The sequence below is a fragment of the Passer domesticus genome, chromosome 3, assembly GCF_036417665.1.
Source record: "Passer domesticus isolate bPasDom1 chromosome 3, bPasDom1.hap1, whole genome shotgun sequence".
Lineage (NCBI taxonomy): Eukaryota > Metazoa > Chordata > Aves > Passeriformes > Passeridae > Passer > Passer domesticus.
In genome coordinates, this window is record NC_087476.1 from 25,902,801 (window position 1) to 25,907,829 (window position 5,029).

General features: G+C 35.6%; 1 long non-coding RNA gene across 1 annotated transcript; it reads right to left on the bottom strand.

Annotated features, from left to right (window-relative positions):
* Positions 1-358: 358 nt before the first annotated feature.
* On the bottom strand, positions 359-4,758 carry LOC135296207 (uncharacterized). The gene is made up of 3 exons (XR_010358245.1): positions 4,661-4,758; positions 1,323-1,488; positions 359-868 (listed from the first exon to the last, which is right to left on the bottom strand). It is a non-coding gene; the product is annotated as an uncharacterized LOC135296207 (long non-coding RNA).
* Between the last annotated feature and the right edge of the window lie 271 nt (positions 4,759-5,029).

Here is a 5,029-nt window from a genome sequence, read left to right on the forward strand (position 1 = left end):
TCTCAGATGTGAAAAGCCAATTTATCTCTCTGCCCTTACATGATTCCAGCGTCTCAGGATGAAGCAGAAGCCAAAAATGAGACATAAGTAAGGCATAAGAGACACACAAAATGAAGTAGAAAGTAGTGACTAGAAGGAGCAGGAGTTACCATAAGGATGCTGTCTAGATGCTGCCTTTTGTCACTGATATACAGAACAGTTCAGAGGAGGCAGGAAGAAGGAATATGATGGTAGAGTGCTTATGTATGAAGTGGATGCATCCTTGAATAGTCAGAAAATCCATTTTTCAGCAGAAGTGTTACTCAGACATGTTGTGAGCTAAAGAGTACTGGTGTAGACATAGGTGCCAATTTTTCAAACTCACATTTATTACAGTTTTACAAATTAATCACAAAACATGAAGTACAAAAAGTCTGCAGACACTTGCTGACAGCCAAAAGAAAATTGGTTTTAATGTATTAAATTCTGCTAAATATCAGTACTTATTATTAATATTTTTTTACAACTACTAATCTTATAATTTGTTCAGAAAAGATTGTTAGGTTTTGCTGTCCAAGATTTTTTTTTAAAAATGAAAGTGACCCCATGCATATGTTTTGAACTTTTTCTAAATTTTGAAAGTATTAGTCTCAGGTGACTCAAGATACAAATAGAATAGCTAAAATAAAAATTCTTATTTATCCCATGTTTGTTTACTTCACAGAAATGAAAATACCAGACTAGACAAATTCAAATGGACTTTTGTACAAATAGCTTTATTGATTGCCAAAAAGAAAATAAACTGGAGAGTAGAATTCCCTTCACCAAATGACAAATGCATTATAAGTCTCAAAGACATTTTTCATCTTGAAAGACTGCAATGTAGCTCCTAGAAAATATCAGAGAATATTGATCAAAGTTTTATCCAGTAGCATGTTATTTCGCAACAAATAAATTCTAATCTGCAATATTTTTAAAGCAAAATAAACAAAATCTTTGTTGTGGTTGCACTTATATTCTTTGGTTTTCCTCTTTTTCTTGTGATTATAATTATGATTGCTTCATAAGGATTACTGCATTACTGTTTTGCACTTTGGTTACTTCAGATTTCAACCATTCATTATGTTGCTAATTTCCAGCTATAAAGTCCTATAGCATTATTATTTTGTCTTTTTATTACTTTGTAAATTGGTAAATTATTTAATACATTTTATTACTGAAGAAACAATTGGATTTTACTTAAAAAATGGACCCTGCCCCCCCCAAAAATCACCCTAAACAACTAAAAACAAAGGGAAGAATTTTTGGTTTTGTTTTGTGGGATTTTTCTTAATAATATTTACTCCAGCTCCTTTAGAAGGACAGCTTCCATATCCTTTAGGTCTCTTTCAAGGAGAAGCTCAATTATACATCCATGTCAACATTTGCAATGATTGAGTAACTGGATAGTCTAGTAATTGTCAAGCTTTCTTGATCCATAACATCTTCTGTCTAGAAGCTAAGAATAGCCTTGACAAAAATACAAATAGGGAAGGAATTTAAAAACAAAATTTGAATTTCTAAATATAATATCATATTTCAAAATGCAGGCAAAATTTGTGTTGCACTCAGAAAACCTCAGCTGACAATATCAGGTTTGTATGACCCCAATCATTGCACTGCCTCTGGACAGCAGGCATCCTCCTCTGGCCCTCCACTGGAGCCATTTACAAATTCCAATTGAACTGATTTAAAATTAAATATTATGCAGGGTTTCTAAACCTGATTTTGAGAAAACATCAAAAGCAGACACAAGAGGTAAAGAATATCACAATAATGACCTTTTCCTTGCTGTGGTTACTGTTTTAGTGCTTTTCACAGAAGAAATCAGGCCAGCCAGTCATGCTTTTTTAGCCTCTAATACTCCTTAAGAACCATACACACAGACATGAGAATGCATTTCCTGGCTTCGTGTTTTTACTCCCTCTGTCTCATTGCATGAATCTCAGCTGCTTTTGAAACCATGCTTGCCATGCATTGAAAAGAAGATTCTTTGCCTTTGGCTCACATATTTATTTCTATATATGACAAATAGAACCAGTTCACAAGTTCCAGTCTGATGTATTTCTTAAGGACTTTCAAATGCAGGTTTTTGATCCAATACAGTGTACAAGAGCATCGTCAGGGAAGCAGTTTTTTCAAAGAAAGTCCTAATCTTTTAGCTGACAGTTGAAAGAAATGTATCGATAGAATAATTCACCTTTTTACGCACACCTACAACTTCTCTTGTAGTAAGCAAGAAAAATGTTTCTCTTGAACACTGAGGTTCCAAATGCAGCAATACATTTTACATGCAACTAATAAGATTTAACTTATAATTGATTTGGGAATAATTAGGAAAGACAATTGAATTTAAAACTGCTGACTGATGGGGAAAAGAGAAATGTGCCATAAAATGCTATAAAAAAATAGCCAGACTTGGTGTTTATGCTAATTGCAGTCTATTCACTGAGTTATCTTCTTGAATATGCCATGATTTCAGTGAGATACAAAGGTACTACACCAGACAAATGCACACATTTAGAATAATATTCTACCAATCTTGCCTAATTACTAGCTAGAAGGTGTGTATGTTTATTGCTTTATAATGAAAGGTGCATATCATAATCACTGACAAGCTTAAATACCAGATATGGTTCATTTTGGAGTATTTAACAAATCTTTGTTATTTGCTAATTTTATTCAAAAGGAGATGTGAAATTACTGAAAATCTATACATTTTCCTCTTCTTTCAATAGTATTTATCCCATGATTAATAACCCATAAAAGCACGTTTAATTTTGCGTGTAAGGAGGGCTTTTTTCTAGGATTTTCACCATCTTTGATAAGTTAGAAATGTTTTTGAATATAATAAAAATCTGTTAGATTTTTAAAAATTGAAAGAAAAATGCATAATCTGATATAGAGTATCTTTTTCTGGCACAAATACAGCGTTCTAAGGGTTTCAATGACAGCATTCCAATATGTTTTGCTCCTGTGTTGTGTATCCAGATGTTGCTTCAGCTCTTTTGACAGAAGCAACAAAAGTGTATGAAGGTGCTAAATGAGTGCTAATCTGATAAAAAGACTCCCACAAAGAAACAAAAAGCTGAAAAAATATTGAAAATCAGTATCTCTGCAGAAGATGTGAGATCAATTTCTTCTTCTGAAAAGTTCAAGTGAGGAGGATGAAGTACATTCTGTTTTCCTATATCCTGTTGTTATTTTTATGTGAGAGATGACAGCAAGGAGAAACAAGTCTCAAATGCCAGGTGTTCAATGGGGTGATCACAGATGTTGCCCTGGATTTGCTGAAGAAAGTTATTACTTGTGAAACAACTTGAAACAACTATTTTTCCATGTACTTTTCTTATGGAAAATTCTTATTCCTGGAAGAATTACTTTTTTCATCCCTTAATTTTAAATAGTTGTCTTGTTCTCCAGACTGGGTGCTCTAGGAAGAAGTAAGAACAGTCTTCCATCACCCTTAACTCCCTTCTCTTTCATGCATGAATGATGGATTGCTCTCAGTGATTCCCAGATTGTTTTCACTTTTTCCCAGAACAACATCTCAGACTAAGGTCTGAGAAAAACACCTAGGACCATCTAGTAAAGCAGAGGACTTTGTTTTATTTTGTTTTGTCTTGTCTGCTTCAAAGCCTCTAATGCCATAAGAGCCATACATAATTCTTCTGCTGTCTGGGGCTCAGAGAGAACAAATTGTCTTTAGACGTGGCTATTGTGAATGGAATGTGTCCCCGTGTCCACCTAAAAAGCAGCTGTTGTTTTCTGGTCTACAAGGCTGACCAAGGTGTTACTACCCACATGGGTTGTCAGTTCCAGTTTTGCAGCTTACTTTTTTAGTACAAAGTGTGGTTTCTACTACTTTAACCAACAGTTTGCCTTCCTATCTACTTAAGACATGGCCAAATCTAGATATGAATCTATTTAAAGTAATTTTCAATATGGATGAATTTCTCTAAACAAGAAGTAGTCCTTGCTCTTCCACCTCAGGTTCATGTCATCTAAAATTCCTGTCACGTGACAAAGTCTAAGTTACAGACAGACATGTTATATGTAGCCCTGTGTGTAGCGGTGATGTCTTAAGCCAATCCCCCCAATACTTGGTGTATCTACCAGTTTTGCCCTTAGAGAAAGAATAGTGGTTATGCAAGGTGACCTAATTAGGAGCTATTTCTTGGCTGTAGGTTTATGAAGAATTTTGGAATTTGAGCTACGTTTTCAGTTTTCTGAAGTAGAAGAGAAGGTAAAAGTCACATCAATTTCCTGCCAGCAACTTCGCAGTCACATCACATACAGACAGGTAATAACATGGCAAGGTAGTGTTCTCTGCCTGTTAATGGCTGCTAAGAACACATCTGTGAAATGACCTTATACGGCTCTATTTGCACAACTGTAAAACATTTACAACAGCTATTATGTCAAAAAAACTCAAGCTCTATCCCCTTAAAAAGTAGGTCATGGTCCGCCAAACTATCTAATGCTATTTTAGATAAGACAAGATTATGATATGCCTGTGCTCCAGCTGCTACTTTTAAAACTGAAAAAAATTCTTGTAGACCCCATGTCATATCTGCAACCTCATGTCAGTGTTCTGAGTGCTCTATGGCCTCCTGCATCTAATCTTCTGTGTACACATTACCTTGGGCCACTAGTAATGAATGGGCACATGAAAAATCACTGGAGAAAGAAGGAAAAGTCATTTAGCAGTACGAATTATACTCTTTCAGATACTCACAAGTATATGCTGTGAGGTGTGTTCCTTTTCCTATACCCCATCACAGAGTCATGACATCATAGAACAGTTTGAGTTGGAAGAGACCTTATAGATCATGAAGTCCCAATGCCTCAGTGGGCAGGGACACCTTCCACCAGACCAGGTGGCTCAGAGCTCCATCCAGTCTGGTCTTGAACACTTCCAGGGATGGAGCATCCACAGCTTCTCCGGCCAGCCTGTTTCAGTGCCTCACCATCCTCACAGTAAAGAATTTCTTCCTAATGTCTAATCTAA